This window comes from Heterodontus francisci, chromosome 1, assembly GCF_036365525.1.
Source record: "Heterodontus francisci isolate sHetFra1 chromosome 1, sHetFra1.hap1, whole genome shotgun sequence".
In the NCBI taxonomy this organism is placed as follows: Eukaryota; Metazoa; Chordata; class Chondrichthyes; order Heterodontiformes; family Heterodontidae; genus Heterodontus; species Heterodontus francisci.
This window is the reverse complement of record NC_090371.1, coordinates 170,610,768-170,630,772: the sequence shown is the minus strand read 5'-3', so window position 1 is coordinate 170,630,772 and position 20,005 is coordinate 170,610,768. Positions and strand designations below refer to the sequence as shown.

General features: G+C 42.4%; 1 protein-coding gene across 1 annotated transcript in view; it reads left to right on the top strand.

Moving 5' to 3' along the window:
* The window catches only part of shroom3 (shroom family member 3), a 480,123-nt gene that overhangs the window by 26,390 nt on the left and 433,728 nt on the right, over positions 1–20,005 (top strand). The window lies entirely within an intron of this gene.

The window sequence follows — 20,005 nt, the reverse complement described above, 5'->3', positions numbered from 1 at the left end:
CCTACAATCTAAGACCAGGGCCATTATTTCCCATCAGTTCCACACTTCCAAAACACTTTTCCTGGATTCTGTTCCTCACTAATGGTAGATCTGAGGACTCCCACACCCCACCACTCTTTCATTCCTCTCTTACTCTATAAGTCCCTCATTGTGTGCAAACACTACAAAATGACATAATCTATCCACTCCTCAGTACCTCTTTCGATAATCTATCTTTTATAACCTGGAACATCTTTCCTACTATTAAACTGTGGGTCCTGGACATTTTGTTAGATAGGTACAAAATTCAGTACACACAAATATATAAAAATGAAGTCCATTCATTTGCGTTTCCCATGAGAATATTGATGTAGTCACATAATTGAACTCCAAAATATAGCTAACATTCCCCTAATGCTTTGAATAAGTGAAATTGCAATTTTATTAAATTGTTGATCCTGATAATGTATATAACATAGCATATAAAGCTGTAACCAACAACTTTGTGAGCAATACCTTGGAAGTTCTTGCAATGGCATTTTAAAAACCTTTAAGTACATTTACGCTGGCTTCAAAGTAATATTTAAAGGGAAAGGGGAACTTCCCAGTTCAAAGTACTATCCCAGTATCTGTCTAAACCAAGTATGTGAAATATATTTTACATTTATCAGACTTTCTTGAAATTTTTGCTTTCACAGAGATCCACCATTTTGAGTCTCCAAAGGGCTGGCACATTTCTGATTTGTGCCAGATGTAAAATTTTAAACTTGCGAGACTATGCTACTATCATTTAAGAATTGATGCAGAGATTGTCTTACTGTTTGAATAATCATTTACATTTTGTACACTGATTCAGCAGAGATTCATTGATAGATTTCAAGAACAAGAGAGGATGTAAAACTGTCATGAAAATTGTCTACAGACCTTCTGATAGTAACAATGAAGTGCCAGAATGTTTTAATCAGAGATTAGAGAGGTTTGTAGAAAAAGCAATATTGTTTTATTGGGAGACTTTGATTTTGATGTGGTTGGGAAGAACACAATAGCTTGAGTCAGAAAAGTAGTGAATTTCTTGAACACACTCAATTTAGTTTTCTGGAACAATGTATTCTAGAATCAACAAGGGGATAGACCATGCTAGATTTAGTCATGAGCAAGACTGAGATAAATGTTCCTTTATTATATTATTAACTAACAGTGATCATAATGTGATCAAATTTGATGTTAGGTTTGAAAAGGAGAAACTTAATGCCTTTACTAAGATTCTAGATTTTGATAAGGCTAACTTTAATGGGATTAGTCAGAGACTGATGGCAGCAAACTGGTCAAGACTGTTATCGGGTAATACTACAGATGAATAGTGGGAAGTGTTCAAAAATAGTTTAGCTTAATATGGAACTAATATGTACTCCAAAGGGGAAAGAGCTCTATTTGCCAAATAAAATTGCTATGGCTGACAAAAGAAGTAAGAGATAACATAAAACTCTAGGAAAGGGCATATAAAAATGCAAATAATGGTGTAAATCTGGGGACTGGGAGTGTTATAAAGAATAGCAAAGGATGAAAATAAAGATGGTAATAGCGATAAAAGGAATACAAAAATAAAGTTGTGCGTGATATCAAGATTAACACACAGTTTTTACAGTTATATTGGAAGAGTAAGGGTAGTCAAGGATGATGTGGGCTTTTCAAACAGATTGGGGTAATATTGCAAATGAAAATAAGGAAATGGCTCCAAATACTGAAATTTCCAGGACCTGATAGTTTCCACCTCAGGCTTTTGAAGGAAGAAGGTGAGAAAATTGCAGATGCTTTAACTGCAATCTTCCAAAGCTGTCTTGATTCAGGAATTGTCCCTTAAGATTGAAAAAATTGCAAATGTCACGAATTTAGGAAAGATGAGAGAGTCCTGTTAGCCTGACATCTGTTGTGGGGAAGTTATTGGAATCTAGAATTAAGGACAAAGTGAGTGAGCACTTAGAGAAATTTGAGCTGATTAGAGAGAGACAACATGGATTTGTAAACAGGCCATGTCTAATGAAATTAATTGAATTTTTTGAAGAAAACTAATTTAGTAGACAGAGGAATGTCTATAAAGGTAGTTTATATGGGCATCCAGAAAGTGTTCTATAAGATTCCACATACGCAACTGCTAGCTAAAATTAAAGCTCGTGAAATTGAAGGCAAATTATTGACCTGGTGAGTAGATTTGTTAGGCAGTAGAAGACTTAGAGTCAGGATAATGTGTATCTACTCAAATTGGAAGGAAGTAACAAGTGGTGTCCCACAAGGATCTGTGCTATTAGATCAGGTATTCGCGATATTTATTAGTGACTGAGATAATACAATAGATAGCCATATATCCAAGTTTTCTGATGATACATTGGTATATTAACTAGCGGATTGGTGTGCAATATATAGCATTGTTACTAGACAAAAGCAAAATACTGCAGATGCTGGAAATCTGAATTAAAAATAGTAAATGCTGGAAATACTCAGCAGGTCCGGCAGCATCTGTGGGGAGAAAAACAGAGGTCGTACTAGACATTTAGGGTGCTGCACAAAGTTGGTGTGCATGCGTTGAGAAGGTTTATTGTGTATAATCACTTTGTACATCAGCTTCTAAAGGAAGTAGCAAATAAGCTAATTCCTATATTTAAAACAGTAGGATGATCTAAATATGGGTGGGGGAGGAGACAAAAATTTGAACTCGAAAAACTATTTGCTAATCATTCTTTGTGCACAGGAATAATTTTTTTAAATTCAACTTTTATGTGCCAAATGTTGGATGTCTGTCATCCTCTGGCTGTTGATAAGCAGGAAGGCATTAGTTCTGTGCTCAGCTAAGCTTGTATTACAGTTGCCTTATTTGCTTAGGAACCTGCCTCGAGAGGTTAAGAAAATTTGAAGCACTCACAATCCTGAAACTATCAGTTAAAAGGCTAATAGATGAGTTTTGCTACCCCTCTCCTTTGTGTCTTTCAGAAACTGGGTGCTGTAGTTATTTCACTATGAGACAGTGAAACTTCTCAACTGAGAATTTTTCCAGGTGTAAAATTGGAATCCTCAAAAATACTGTAAGAAATTGAAGAAATGATGCTGAGTGTGTTACTGTTTTAATAATCACTTGTGGTTTATCTCATGTTCACTGTGCAGTTTGATCTCTATAATACTGTTTAAAAATGTAAAACAGTAGTAAATGTGCAGACCAGAGGTTTAAGTGGTGGATTAAAAAATGTTTGATCACAGGTAAGGTCAGCAACTTTGGACAACAAAGAACAAAGAAAATTACAGCACAGGAACAGGTCCTTCGGCCCTCCAAGCCTACGCCGATCCAAATCCTCTATCTAAACCTGTCGCCTATTTTCTAAGGGTCTGTATCTCTTTACTTCCTGCCCATTCATGTATCTGTCTAGATACATCTTAGAAGACGCTATCGTGCCCGCGTCTACCACCTCCGCTGGCAATGCGTTCCATGCACCCACCACCCTCTGCGTAAAGAACTTTCCACGCATATCACCCCTAAACCTTTCCCCTTTCACTTTGAACTCGTGTCCCCTTGTAATTGAATCCCCCACTCTGGGGGAAAAAGCTTCTTGCTATCCACCCTGTCTATACCTCTCATGATTTTGTACACCTCAATCAGGTCCCCCCTCAACCTCCGTCTTTCTAATGAAAATAATCCTAATCTACTCAACCTCTCTTCATAGCTAGCGCCCTCCATACCAGGCAACATCCTGGTGAACCTCCTCTGCACCCTCTTCAAAGCATCCACATCCTTTTGGTAATGTGGCGACCAGAACTGCACGCAGTATTCCAAATGTGGCCGAACCAAAGTCCTATATCAACTGTAACATGACCTGCCAACCCTTGTACTCAATACCCCGTCCGATGAAGGAAAGCATGCCGTATGCCTTCTTGACCACTCTATTGACCTGCGTTGCCACCTTCAGGGAACAATGGACCTGAACACCCAAATCTCTCTGTACATCAATTTTCCCCAGGACTTTTTTTGGACTGTCTTGTGAGTTGATTATGAATGCTACCAGTTGACTATTCCATATGCTTTGCTGACAACATGCTTTCCTGTGCTAGAGCAGCTCTATTTTGGCTCCCAAGCAATAGAAACAACAACAAAAAAAGCCTGACACAGAATGATCAGTTTGAGCTGTGATTCATTTACAATTTAAGGGATACTCCCAGTCATTTCATCAAACTATCTTCCCAGAGTTTTGTGATTTGGGGCTTTATGTTTTGAGGACAGAACAGCAGAGCAAACTTATTTTCATTGGAGAAGGTGGAGACGTAGAAAAGGTGTGTAATATATGTAACACTGTTAACACTGTTCTTGTGCAAAGGTATGATTATGTTTGGAAAAAGAGTAAATGTTTTAGGAGTAGTAAAATAAAGAAAACTGAATAGCCTCCTCTGTGCAGTAAATCTTCCCATGTTTCCCTTTTCTATGAAGGACAAATGGGTGATGAATGAGAATGAGAAAAGGGATCACCAGCTTTGTCAAAATGAAGCATTTCCCCCACCGCATTTTAGTGCAGAGAATCTGAACCAACTATTGATCTGAGATGAATTAATAATTTCAATCTTGATTCTGTGGTAGTAGTCTCACCTCCGAGTCTAAAAGTTCTAGGTTCAAGCACATAATCACAGCTGACTCTTCAATGAGGAAGTGCTGCACTGTCTAATATGTCATTGGAAAGTTAAACCGAGGCACCATCTGCCCTTTCAGGTGAATGTAAAAGATCCCATGGCTCTATTCGAAGAACAGGAGTGTTTTCCTGATTTCTTGGCCAATGTTTCTCCCTCATTTTATGTTCTAGCTTATCAGGTCATTCAGCTCATTACCCTTTGTGGGACCTTGCACTGCATTTCCGACATTGCAATAGTGACTCTACATCAAAAGTACTTCATTGGCTGTGAAGCATTTTAGAGCATCTTGAGGGCATGAAAGGCACTATAGCAATGCAAATTCTTGTTTTTTTTTCCTTTCATTCTCACCTTGGAACTAGGGTCAAAAGCACTGATGGTAGTAGAATCAAGGTTAAAAAGGTAAAAGAGTGGAAAACCATGGAGGAGGCTTAATGTATTTCTGTAAACATATAATAAAACATCCTACTTTCAGTTTAGACTCAATGGCCACAAGCTGCACTCTACAGATTAGTCTCACCGCAGATGCGAGGTTTGTGAGTATATTTGTATTAAAAACCAAAGCCTTATGTTAAGCTACTTTCTGGCTTAATTTAAAAAACACATTTCAGCAGCATTTGCATGCCCCTTAATTTTTTCTTCATCTGTATTCTCTCTGGACTGTTGCAGCTCTTCTCTACCTCCCATTAGCTCCTTGCCTTTGCCAAAAAGTGTATGTTGTTCTATTAAAAAAAAAGATGCAGTTCCTTTGGCTAATTGAGCACAGAGTTTTCTTAACAGAGGCATGACAAACAGTTATGCAACACGCAGTATTAAATATAGATAAAGAGTAAGCAGTTATATTTTTAGATGGGGGTTATAATTACAGTCTTAAATGATTGAGGATTTTTTTTTTTTTAAAAAAGGCAAGTACATCACATCTCTTCCTACCTTTCATTATTGCTTGCTCCATGTGTTTTTGCTTAAATTAAAAAAACTTGAATAAATTTCACCACAGTGTCACCTTGCATTTAGAGTTACTCCAGCAGGTGGCAGGCAGGCATAGAGTGAGGTAGACAGAATGTCGATATTTTCCCCTCTTGGGTAAGGATATCCTCACCTCGAGCAACTGAGAACGAATAACTCACATCTCCTTGAAGAAGCCAGCAATACGGCACCTTGGCCTTTGGTAGTGCAAAGTGAATCAATATTTGCATTTCACTATTGAGTATTCTACAATGCATTCATACAATTCCTAATTGGAACACTTTCTCCACTGCCTTTGGCTTCCCACTTTTGTACAGTTTATAGGAAGTACTCAGAGAAGCTATCTTTATGTCATATGTTGGGTACCAGCAAGTTGCAGTGTAGATAAATCTCTAGCAAGGCCATATAAAAGTAGCACAGACAGCTATTATTTTTATATTTTGTTTTAAATAAGATGTGGGTGGAACAGGTGTTTCCTTTTTTAGACTGAGTCTTTTTTTAAATACATGCTCACTATTTTTGAGTCTGAAAACACATAGATCAATCTGCTGGATAGCAATGACACTTAGTGCTTAACCATGTAAATAACTTAAAAATGTCATTTGTAGTGAAAGAATCTGGCATATTTTAACTTGGTAATGCCATTACTGCTCTGGTTATAGATGCTGCATGTTTAGTGGTCTACCAGCCCACTATTGACACAACTATCACTGATCTTTGGAATTATAAACAGTAGTGGAACACACTGAAATCCCAGCATTTTGTACCTTTAATCTTTCGAGGATTTGCTGAGTGAAAATCAGGCGCATTCCCCCCCACAGAGAGGTAGGAAAAAATAAGGGAGAGGAAGTTGATTCCTATTGGCTGGTTTTGTTGCAACATTTTAGGAACACTTCACCCTGACCATCCTCCTTATTTAAGGAAGCATGTAGATGCGTTGGAAGCAGTTCAGAGAACGTTTACCAGACTAATACTGGAATGGGTGGGTTGTCTTATGAGGAAAGGTTGGACAGGCTAGGCTTGTATCCGCTGGAGTTCAGAAGACTAAGAGGCAACTTGATTGAGACATATAAGATCCTGAGGGGTCTTGACAGGGTGGATGTGGAAAGGATGCTTCCCTTTGTGGGAGAATCTAGAACTAGGGGTCACCCATTTAAGACCGAGATGAGGAATTTTTTTCTCTGAGGGTCGTGTGTCTTTGGAACGCTCTTCCTCAAAAAGCGGTGGAAGCAGAGTCTTTGAGTATTTTTAAGGCAGAGGTAGATAGATTCTTGATAAGCAAGGGGGTTTAAGGTTATTCAGGGTAGGCAGGAATGTGGAGTTGAGGTTATAATCAGATCAGCCATGATCTTATTGAATGGCAGAGCAGGCACGAGGGGCTGAGTGGCCTACTCCTGCTCCTAATTCATATATTCGTAATTCCAACCCCCTGCCCACAAAGAATGACAGTACATTATTCTCTTAAGGAAACAGAACTATTACATTTGCAAAAACATACTATTCCTTTAAATCCACATAACATAACAGATTCTAGATTCAGTTTGATTTTAAATGAAGCAGAGTTGCCTTGGAAACAGTATCCATTCCATTAAGTGTGTACTCTAATCACCGGTTTAAACATGGATCCTGTGAGGTGAAATGCATGTTGGAGAACCGAATGGCAGGAACTAAGAATCAGCCAAGGTCTGTAGAAGGAATAGGCTGAATGGCCTTTTCTCATGTTAAAGTTTTTGTTTTAAGTTGTTATGAATGCATGTGTCTAACTGGATGACACTTGCAGGTCCACTCACCTGTATGTACCATAGTTTGAAATTGTACTATGTGATAACTCTCGCAAATGCTTAAAAAGTGTTTCATACTTTTGTAGGGAATCAAAATAAGAAATTCCAACTGTATTTTTTTCAGGAGTTTAATACCATCCATTTTAGTGGCTTAGATATAGAAAGAGCATGTATTTATATAATATCTTTTACAACCTTATGACATCAAACAGTACTATTGCTATATTGTCAGCTGGTGTCAGTGCCCTTCACCCCAATTCCGAAATGAATGAAAGCAAGAAAGAACATGCATTTGAATAGCATCTTTCATGACCTTGAGATGTCCCAAAGTGTTTCACAGTCAGGGTTCCCTCGTTAAAAGGCACTTAGTACTTGAATGAGGGACCCAGTAGCGGGAAGGAGGCGGACCACTGAGAGCCGACCCCCCTACATCCCCTCCTCTTTGACTCTCACTGTGCAAGATACCTCGCGCCCTGTCCTACCTGTGGTCTGGGCCCAGTCCCGCTCCTGGACCTCCATTGGTGGTCCTCCGGCAGCAACCACTGCCTCCACGGTGGCGCTGCTTAGTGAAAAAACTGCTGGCCTCTGGATGGCAGCTCTCCAAGGGTGGGACTTCCGGCGATGGGGTTCTTGATCCTGTGGAAGGCAAGCTGCTGTCCACTTAAGTGCCTAATTGGCGCTAGATTCGGCGGGCCTTCTGGAGAAGAGACGATGCGAGGTACTTGGCGTTGCTTTTTTCGGGTGACGAGACCCCTGTTGCCAGCATAAAATCCCAGCCAAGTTAACATTTCAGGTTGGTGACCCATGAGAACGAGAAAAAGTTGGATATGTAACATGTTTTAAACAAGTATAGAGTCAGGAAAAGGGTGGGGGGGGATGTTGTAAGAGAGAGGGAGAAAGAGAAAAAAGAAAAGGTCTGTGATTGGGTGGAAGGCAGAAGAGATTAAATGACAAAAAGAATGATGGTGCAAGGCAAAAGGAGATGGTAATGGGTCAAAGTAAAGGAAATAAAAGATGGGTGTAGAGGAGGTGTAAATGGCAGTAGCAGAATCATTACCAACAGCTGCTCCCTTTTTTTCAAAAAAGGGAATGGTGGTTATGATCTGAAATTGTTGAACTCAGTCTTGAGTCTGGAAGTGCCTAATCGAAAGATGAGCTGCTATTCCTTGAGCTTCTGTTGAGCTTCATTGGAACACTTTCGAAGTGTAGTCACTGTTGTAATTTAGGGAAAGCTGGCAGCCAATTTGTGCACGTTAAGATCCCAAAAGCAGATTAATGACCAAATAATCTGTTTTAGTGTTGTTGTTGTTTGAACAACAAATATCGGCCAGAATACAGGGAGAATTCCCTGTTGCTCTTCGAATAGTGCCAGAGGATCTTTCACATCCCTCTTGAGAGAATAGATAGGACCTCTGTTTAGCATCCCCGTTTGAAAGACAGCATCTCTGCCAGTGACTCCCTCAATATTGCACTGAAGTATCAGCCTAGATTATGTGCTCACCTCTCTGGAGTGGGGCTTGAACTAACAACTTTCTGACTCGGAGGAAGGAATGTAGCCACTGAACCTGGGACAGTTAAACGTTAATGAACACAGTGGTATGATGAAATGCTGTTTATGTCCATATCGGAGTTAGTTATTCCTATTTATAAATTGAAGTTGATATTTTTGAAAAAGGATAGTTTTTGAATTACCACAATTCTTGAATGTTAACATATTTCTGATGACCAAAATTCAGGTTAACTTGAGGTGTAAGAGTACAATAGTACAAAACCAGCTTCTTTACTGCCCTTTTAATACTACACCCATGGTGCTAATGGCAGGCATGATTTTGGGAGCATCCCTGTAACATAAGTGAGGCCACACCCAGTCGCTTTTGGCTGCTGGCAGTGGCCATTAACAGCCAGAAATGGGCAGGGTGCTTACACTGCCATCACGGAGACATGGTTGAGGGAGGAGCAGGATTGGCAGCTCAATATCCCGGGAGATAGAATCTTCAGGCGAGACAGAGGAGGGGGTAAAAGAGGAGGGGGCATTGCAATATTAGTTAAGGTGTCAGTTACTGCAGTAAGGAGAGATGATATCTTGGAGGGGGCATGAAATGAAGCTTTATGGGTAGAGTTTAGGAATAAAAAAGGGACAGCCACATTGCTAGGTGTTTATTATAGACCCTCAGATAGTCAACGGGAAATTGAGGAGCAAATATGTGCGCAATTCGCAGAGGTGTGTAAAAATAATAACAGCGTAATTATATTAGATGATTTCAACTTGCCCAACATTAATTGTGATAGTCATCGTGTTAAGGGCTTAGATGGAGTGGAGTTCTGAAAAATGTATACAGGAGAACGTTTTAGCTCCATATGTAGAGGATCCAACAAGGGAGGGTGCAGTGCTGGCCCTAATTCTGGGGAATGAACTGGACAGATGGTTGATGTGTTGGTGGGGGAGCATTTTGGTGATAGCGACCACAACATGATACAATTTAAGCTTGTTATGGAGAAAGAAATAGACAAGTTGCAAAAAAAGGTTTTGGATTGGGGGAGAGCTAATTTTAGTAAAATAAGGCAGGATCTGGCCAAGGTAGACTGGAAAGTGTTACTTGTTGGGAAATATACAGAAGAGCAGTGGGGAGCATTCAAAAAGGAAATGGGGAGGGTACAGGCCCAACATGTTCCCTCTAGGGTAGTAGGTAGGAGCAACAAGCCCAGAGAACCATGGATGACCAGAAACATTCAGGGTACGATGAGAAGGAAAAGAGAGGCTTTTAGCAAATACGAGGAAAGAAAATCAACGGAAGCATTAGCGGAGTACAGAAAGTGTAGGATGGAGCTTAAGAAAGCAATTAGGAGAGCAAAGAGGGGATATGAGAAAGCTCTGGCTGGTAAAAGTAGGGAAAATCCCAAGATATTCTATAAGTATATCAATGGGTAGAGGATAACCAGGGCTAGAGTAGGACCCATTAGGGACCAAGGGGGAAATCTGTGGTCGGGTGTTGAACGAATACTTCACATCTGTCTTCACCCAAGAGAATGAGGATGTTGATATGGAACTCAGAGAGAGACTGTGAGGTTCTTGAGCAAATTATCATAGGGAGTGACAAGGTATTGGAGGTTTTGGCAGGCTTAAAAGTGGACAAATCTCCAAGTCTGGATGATTTATGTCCCAGGATGCTGTGGAAGGCGAAGGTGGAGATTGCAGGGGCTCTGACCCAAATTTTTAATTCCTCTCTGGCCACAGGGGAGGTGCCAGAGGACTGGAGAACAGCTAATGTGGTCCCACTATTTAAGAAAGGTTGTAGAGATAAGCCAGGGAACTACAGACCAGTAAGTCTCATGTCAGTGGTAGGGAAACTATTGGAGAAAATTCTGAAGGAGAGAATCTATCTCCACTTGGAGAGGCAAAATTTGGTCAGGATGGCTTTGTCAGAGGGAGGTCATGCCTAACAAATTTGATTGAATTTTTTAAGCATGTGACCAGGTGTGTAGATGAGGGTAGTGCAGTTGATGTAGTTTACATGGATTTCAGCAAAGCCTTTGATTAGGTCCCACATGGGAGACTTATCAAGAAAGCAAATGCACATGGGATACAGGGTAACTTGATGAGGTGGATTCAAAATTGGCTTAGCTTTTTCCCAGGGTGGAAGAGTCAGTTACTAGGGGACATAGGTTTAAGGTGTGAGGGGCAAAGTTTAGAGGGGATGTGCGAGGCAAGTTCTTTACACAGAGGGTGGTGAGTGCCTGGAACTTGTTGCCGGGGGAGGTGGTGGAAGGAGGTACGATAGCAACGTTTAAGAGGCATCTTGACAAATACATGAATAGGATGGGAATAGAGGGATACGGTCCCCAGAAGGGCAGAAGGTTTTAGTTTAGGCAAGCATCAAGATCGGCGCAGGCTTGGAGGGCCGATTGGCCTGTTCCTGTGCTGTACTGTTCTTTGTAGGAGACAGAGAGTGATGACAGACGGCTGTTTTAGTGACTGGAAGCCAGTGTCCAGTGGCGTACTGCAGGGATCTGTGCTGGGTCCCCTATTGTTTGTCATTTATATAAACGACATAGATGACTATGTGGGGGGTAGGATCAGTAAGTTCGTGGATGACACAAAGATTGGCCTAGTGGTGAGGTTGAGTGTCTTGGGTTACAGGAAGATATAGACGGGATGGTCAAATGGGCAGAAAAGTGGCAGATGGAATTTAACCCTGAAAAGTGTGAGGTGATGCACTTTGGAGGGAGTAATGTGACACGGAAGTACTCAATGAATGGCCTGACACTGGGAAGTTCCGAGGAACAAAGGGACCTTGGCGTGTTTGTCCACAGATCCCTGAAGGCAGAAGGGCATGTTAATAGGGTGGTGAAAAAGGCATATGGGACACTTGCCTTTATCAATCGAGGCATAGATTACAAAAACAGGGAGGTCATGTTGGAGTTGTATAGAACTTTGGTAAGGCCACAGCTGGAGTACTGTGTGCAATTCTGGTTGCCACATTACAGGAAGGATGTGATTGCACTGGAGGGGGTGCGGAGGCGATTCACCAGGATGTTGCCTGGGATGGAACATTTAAGCTATGAAGAGAGGTTGGATACCCTGGGTTGTTTTCGCTGGAGCAGGGAAGACTGAGGGATGACCTGATCGAGGTGTACAAGATTATGAGGGGCATGGACAGGGTGGATAGGGAGCAGCTGTTCCCCTTAGTTGAAGGGTCAGTTACGAGGGGACACAAGTTTAAAGTGAGGGGCAGGAGGTTGAAGGAGGGTTTGAGGAAGAACATTTTTACTCAGAGGACGGTGACGGTCTGGAATGCTCTGCCTGGGAGGGTGGCAGAGGCGGGTTGCCTCACATCCTTTAAAAAGTACCTGGATGAGCACTTGGCACATCATAACATTCAAGGCTATGGGCTAAGTGCTGGCAAATGGGATTAGGTAGACAGTTCAGGTGTCTTTAATGCATCGGTGCAGACTTGATGGGCCGAAGGGCCTCTTTTGCACTGTATTATTCTGTGATTCTGTGACTGCCTGCTCATATGCTCCAGTCACTTAACTTTCGATACAGATTCTCACCGAATTTGAAGATGATCCACGGCTCTTAAAGGATTGCATGTATGCAGTTACGTATTTGTTGGCACTGCTGCTTATAGATCTATCCTGCAATGGGAAAGGGCTGAACGTTAGAACAACAGGTGCCTCAGAGCATTGTAGAATTGCTTCTACAGTAAATATGTCGTTGCAGTTCAAAATAAAGTATTTGTGTAACTTAGAGCATACTGACAGTGGCTTAATTGATAAATTTGTATATAAACTGTAGTTTGATTGGAACCTCCTTAGTGCAAATAGTTTGGATGGAGCAGTTTTTGTCAGGTGTGTCCAGGAAGGTTTCCTGACTCATAATGTAGATAGGCCGACTAGAGGGGAGACTATGTTGGACTTGGTGCTTGGCAACGAACCAGGCCAGGTGGCAGATCTCTCGGTGGGAGAGCATTTCGGTGATAGTGATCACAACTCCCTGACCTTTACTATCGTCATGGAGAGGGACAGGAGCAGATGGGATGGGAAAATATTTAATTGGGGGAGGGGGAATTACAATGCTATTAGGCAGGAACTGGGGAGCATAAATTGGGAACAGATGTTCTCAGGGAAATGCACAACAGAAATGTGGAGGTTGTTTAGGGAGCACTTGCTGCGACTGCTGGATAGGTTTGTCCCAATGAAGCAGGGAAGGGATGGTAGGGTGAAGGAACCTTGGATGACGAGATGTGGAACAGCTAGTCAAGAGGAAGAAGGAAGCTTACTTAAGGTTGAGGAAGCAAGGATCAGACAGGGCTCTAGAGGGTTACAAGGTAGCCAGGAAGGAACTGAAGAATGGATTTAGGAGAGCTAGAAGGGGACATGAAAAAGTCTTGGCGGATAGGATTAAGGAAAATCCCAAGGCGTTCTACACTTATGTGAGGAACAAGAGGATGGCCAGAGTGAGGGTAGGGCCGATCAGGGATAGTGGAGGGAACTTGTGCCTGGAGTCGGAGGCGGTAGGGGAGGCCCTAAATGAATACTTTGCTTCAGTATTCACTAGTGAGAGGGACCTGGTCGTTTGTGAGGACAGCGTGGAACAGGCTGATATGCTTGAACAGGTTGAGGTTAAGAGGGAGGATGTGCTGGAAATTTTGAATGATATGAGGACAGATAAGTCCCCGGGGCCAGACGGGATATATCCAAGGATATTACGGGAAGTGAGGGAAGAGATTGCCGCGCCTTTGGCGATGATCTTTGCGTCTTCACTGTCCACTGGAGTAGTACCGGATGATTGGAGGGTGGCAAATGTTGTTCCCTTGTTCAAGAAAGGGAATAGGGATAACCCTGGGAATTATAGACCAGTCAGTCTTACGTCGGTAGTGGGCAAATTATAGGTTATGCTGCAGCTCTATAAGGCCCTGGTTCGACCACACTTGGAATATTGTGTTCAGTTCTGGTCGCCTCATTATAGGAAGGATGTGGAAGCTTTAGAGAGGGTGCAGAGGAGATTTACCAGGATGCTGCCTGGACTGGAGGGCATGTCCTACGAAGAAAGATTGAGGGAGCTGGGGCTTTTCTCATTGGAGCAAAGAAGGATGAGAGGTGACTTGATAGAGGGGTACAAGATGATGAGAGGCATAGATAGAGTGGATAGCCAGAGACTTCTTCCCAGGGTGGAAAGGGCCATCACCAGGGGGCATAATTTTAAGGTGATTGGAGGAAGGTTTCGGGGAGATGTCAGAGGTAGGTTCTTTACACAGAGTGGTGGGTGCGTGGAATGCGCTGCCAGTGGTGGTAGTAGAAGCAGATTCATTAGGGACATTTAAGCGACTCTTGGATAGGTACATGGATGATAGTAGAATGAAGGGTAGGTAGTTAGTTTGATCTTAGAGTAGGTTAAAGGTTCGGCACAACATCGTGGGCCGAAGGGCCTGTACTGTGCTGTACTGTTCTATGTTCTATACAGTGTGGATCATTGAAATAAATGTTCATATCAGCAAAATATAGCAAAGGCCAAATCCCTGACCAAATTGAAGTAAAATGTTGTCAAAATTCCCACATTTAAATGTTGCAAAACCACTGTAAAATACAGAATGTAACAATTCAGCCATTTGTGCCAACTAGTTCTGGTGTTAGTGCTCTCAAACGCACACATGTAACTCATTTAACGGTACTTGCTCACATGGGGTGGGGGGCGGGGAAGGGAAATTATCTTCACATTTCTCTCCGATATATTCACAGATATTTTGTATCACAATAAAGCCTTCCCAACTATGTTATAGTTGGGTCCTTTTGTACATCACACAGTGGAAGGAATTCCTTTTGTATAGTTAATTGTCTTTTGGCTCCAATTTTCTGGTCATGTGACATTTATGGACTAGTCTAGGCAGTGTCGAGCTGGAGCTGAGTTAGAGATGATTGTTTAAGCTAGAGCCAGAGATCTCGTTCAGAGTCGCAGCATGTTGGAAAAGAGGATACAGCAGTTCTTAAAAATACAGAGTGCAGTGTATTAGTTTGACATCTGTGTCTTTCTTGTACAGCAGTTATTCTGTACGACATGGTTAGGTTTCCTCACAGTCGCACAAAAACAAGTAGTCTCATCTTGCATCAATGTAAATACTGACATTCAGTTCTACCTTGCCACCACCTCTCTTGATGACTACACTGTTGCTAAATTATCAGGCTGCTTATCTGACGTTCAGTACTGGATGAGCAGAAATTTCCTCCAATTAAATATTGGGAAGACTGAAGCCATTGTTTCTGGTTCCCACTCCGAACTCCGTTTCCTAGCTGCTGACTCCATCCCTTTCCCTAGCAACCGGTCTGTTCACAACCTTGGTGTCGCATTTGACCCCAAGATGGACTTCTGACCTCATATTTGTGCCGTCACTAAGACCGCCTACTTCCATCATGTAACAATGCCCAACTTCACCCCTGTCTCAGTTCATCTGCTGATGAAACCCTCATTCATGCCTTTGTTACCTCTAGACTTGACTATTCCAACACACTCCTGGCTGCTCTCCCACATGCTGCTCTCCGTAAACTTGAGGTCATCCAAAACTCTGCCCATGTCTTAACTCGCATCAAGTCCCCTATCATCCCATGCTCGCTGATCTACATTGGATCCTGGTCAAGCAACGCCTTGATTTTAACATTTTCATCCTCATTTTCAAATCCCTCCATGGTCTCGCCCTTCCCTATTTCTGTAATTTCCTCCAACCCCACAACCCTCCAAGCTATCTGTGCTGCTCTAATTCTGGCCTCTGATGCATCCCTAATTTTAATCACTCAGTAGTTGGTAGCCGCGCCTCCAGTTGCCTTGGCCCCAAGCTCTGGAATACCCTCCCTGCACCTCTTTGCATCTCCACCTCACTTTTTTCTTTTAGGACACTCCTTAAAACCTAACTCTTTGACCAAACTTTTGATCGTCTGACCTAATATCTCCTTTCGTGGATTGGTGTCATACTTTTATAATGTTTCATAATGCTCCTGTATAGCGCCTTGCTATATGTTTATAGAACTCTCTGTCCCTTATGTGACCAGCTCTGTTTTGTTTGGTTTGTGTTTGGGTCCCTGACTCTTTATTACAGGAGTATGGTAGAGATAGCGTTAATGATTGAAATGGAGATCTTTCAACATTGAAGACTAGGTGAGATAGATGGTTGAAGGAAAGGGGAATAAAGGGATATGGGAACAGGGTTGACACATAGGATGTTAATTTTGTATCAATTGTTTAATTATATGCACGTGGAGGGTGTTAATTGAGGTCTTATTTGAGCACTTATAAGAAGGCTTACTGAGACTGGTGAAGTGCTTTGAGTGAGAACCTACTTGTTGATCCTTTTTACTCTACAATAAATGTGAACCTCAGTAAAGATAGGCTCCAGCATTATCCTTCCGCAACAAGCTTTCTGGAATTTAACATGGTAGCAGAGGATGGTTGCCTAAAGCTGAAGGTTGGAAACTAAGATAATTTTTTTTACGTATAACTAAAATCTCACTGGCTATTGTGAAAAATATGGCAGAAAGCAAGTGTAAATTGCCAGGGTACAATTACTGTCCGATGTTCTCTGAGTCTGAACCATATGACGAGTGGAAGATTGAAGTGGATATGTGGACACCGGTTACATCCCTACCAAAGAGGAAACAAGATATGGCCTTGATATTGTCACTTCCTATAAAAAGTAAAATCACAGTATTTTGTGAACTGATGCACGTCATTTGGATAATGATGAAGATTTGGATCTTCTGTATGAAGATCTATCAGACTTTGATAGATTTCGGAAAACAGATTCAATGGAGGAATATATCATGGACTTTAACAGACTGTATAGAAGGTTGAGGAAATTCAATTTGATTCAGTGCTAGTATTTAATTGCTAGATTATGCTAGGGTGTCGCATATGGACAGGCTCCTGGTTCTAACTGGGGTTCGGTTCTTAGAAAAAAAAACTCCCTATTAGATTAGGTGTCTGCTGCCTTAAAGAAATTCCTGGGGACATAGCCATTTCCTGCAGCCCTGGTAGAACAAACAGGGAATTCTGCAGTGACACAAAAAATGGAGGATTCGATGTTTACTGGATTTTGAAATAATCCAGATACTGGATGCAGACATAAGTATAGTGGACAAGTTAAAGACAGGAGCAGTGAGGATGAAAGTACCTTTAGCAGGTAGAAGACAGAATTGGAACAGCAATCATAGATGAATGAATCCCAGGAATGCCCAAGAAACAGTTAATAACTGCTTCAGGTTTGCCTCAAAGTATCATTTATGTAATGAACTGCCCAAAGTAGAGTGGCAGAGTCCTCGAAATAACACATGACGCAGAAAATTCTGAGGCAGAAGAGGAAGATACTGATGAATCTGAATGAATTGTATTAGTCACAAGGAGTTTTACTCCTGTGATGCATGTGTTACCATATTCATTCAACTGTATTCGATAGTGCTTGCACATCGACAGTATGTGGAACTGAGTGAGTCCCAATAACATTGTAATCACTCGTTAATGGGATCGACGCAAGGTTAAGGAGTATAAAAGTACTACCAGCTTTAGGTTTGGTGATGACAACACACTGAAGAGAGTAGTTCTTTTGGGCCTCCTTATCTCGAGAGACAATGGATACGCGCCTGGAGGTGGTCAGTGGTTTGTGGAGCAGCGCCTGGAGTGGCTATAAAGGCCAATTCTGGAGTGACAGGCTCTTCCACAGGTGCTGCAGAGAAATTTGTTTGTTGGGGCTGTTGCACAGTTGGCTCTCCCCTTGCGCCTCTGTCTTTTTTCCTGCCAACTACTAAGTCTCTTCGACTCGCCACAATTTAGCCCTGTCTTTATGGCTGCCCGCCAGCTCTGGCGAATGCTGGCAACTGACTCCCACGAGAGAGTAGTAATCCCATGTAAAATAGCTGGAGTAAGCCACTTTATCAGTCCTGATGTAGTCTCCAGTGAGATACCTTTTACTGTTGAGTAAACCTTCAATGGAAAAGGCACAGATGAAATTTGATATGGAGCATGATAAGGCATTGTTTTTGGAAAGTTAGTGAATTTGCAGTTCACCAAGTTGGGGCATTATTCTGTTCCCTTAAGAAAACCTGATGGCTGAAATTTTACACCCCCTAAAAGTGCAGGCTGGTGGTGGGGGGACCAAAAATGAAGTGGGAGGCTGGTGGGACCCTTCCCAACCTGCTCCCACCTCCACTGCCAATTTATGTGCGGCGGTGGCGAGAAATGGTCCGCCTGCCCCAGGCTAATCAAGGCCCTTTAGTGACCAATTATGTGCCACTTAAGGGTCTCCGCCTGCCACCAGGGGTATTTTACATTTGGTTGGCGGGTGGCTGAGGCCTCAGAAAACCTGTCTGATAAAACTAGGTGACCTGCTTTGGGGGGTGGGGGGGGGGGTTCCTCCTGATAGGGCTTCCTGTGTCCCATGGTGGGCTGCCCCCGAAGCCCCAACCGCCCCCAACGCACAACACACACCCCCGACCCCGCAGCCTCCTTGCCTCGCCAGGGCTCGACTGTCCCTGGAAAGGCCCTAAAAACGTATCTTTTTTCTGGGGGCGTCTGTCATTTTGCTCCTGCAGCTGGGTGTAGTCCCAGCAGTGACCAGTGCTCCCAGTGGTGCTGCTAGGACTAAGTGCTGACGGCCCACTGATTGGCTGGCAGCTCCATTAGGCAGGACTTCCTGCATCAATGTGGTGGAACACCTGCCCACGACTAATTAAGGGCCTGGGGGACGTAAAATCCGTCTGGACACCCAGGCCTGGCAGAAGCAATCTCGCCCCGACTTTTCGGCCGGTGGACAGATCGCCCCGCCCACTGTGAAATTCCGGCCAATGTTTCTAATCAGAGTGTTAGAGAAATATTAATGCCATCAGATGATGAGAATCGGAGAGATAAAAATCAAATTGTCTTAAAGTTACGCAGACAATTTGCTTACCTTGTCAAAGATTATAAACCCTGCTATAGGATGCAGGTAAAAGATTAAAAGGTACCTGGACCTGCACCTAAAGTGCTGTAACCTGCAAGGCTATAGACCAGGTGCTGGAAGGTGGGATTAGAATGGGCGGCTAGTTTTTTCAGCTGGCGCAGCCGCGATGAGCTGAAAGGCCTTTTTCTGTGCCGTTACTCTTCTATGGTTCTAATGAAGAATATATGAGGATAATAGAAGAGATTAGTGAAAAGTGTGAAATCTGTAAATAAAAAGTATCAGAGGTCGCCATCACGTCCTATTGTCAGCCTTCCATTGGCATGTGACTTTAATGAGGTAGTTGCCATCGATTTAAAAGTATGGGACAAAGACAAGAATATTTTCATTCTACATTTTATAGACCTAGCAACTAGATTTAATCTTTCTACAATAATACATAGCAAGGACAAAAGTGTGATTACAGACAAAATGATGGAGAAATGAATAGGGCCTGGACTTGGGGCACCAGCTTAGTTTCTGACTGATAATGAAGGGGAATTTGCTAATGACAAGTTTAGAGACGTGTGAAAACATGAACATTATACTGAACATCCTTTCAGCAATGGGCTCTGTGAAAGGAATCACGCAGTGAGTGATGAAATGCTGCATCAAATCTTAGCTGACCAACCAAACTGCAAGTTCACAACCACCCTGGCATGGATGGTTCATGCAAAGAAGTGCTTCAGATAGTTGGGGGATATAGTCCCAATCAATGGTCTATGTGTTTACTCCCAAATTGCCTTCTGTACTGCGCGACAGTCCTCCTCCTTTATAAGGTACTACAATTAGTTCCATTTCTCTGCACATTTGAATATTTTCATACAGGGAGATGAGCTTTCATCAAGGATGAGGCCTCTGAGAAAATTTGGAGAGCGCTGAGGCATCGTGTAAGGCCATCTGAGACAGAATTTAATTCAGGAGATTTGGTGTATTATAAAAGAGAGGGTCATAGGGAATGGAAGGGCCCTGATAAGGTGATAGGTTGTGATGGTAAAATAGTATTTATCAAGCATGGAAATCAAACTTTTAAGGTTCATTTCTCATGATCAGTTGGGATTGATTACAAAATCTCAGAATCTGAGCAGCTGATAGAGGGAAACGAGGCACCTTGTACCTCAAATGTCCATGCGTTTTGTGATGCAGGTCCTGAGGAACAGA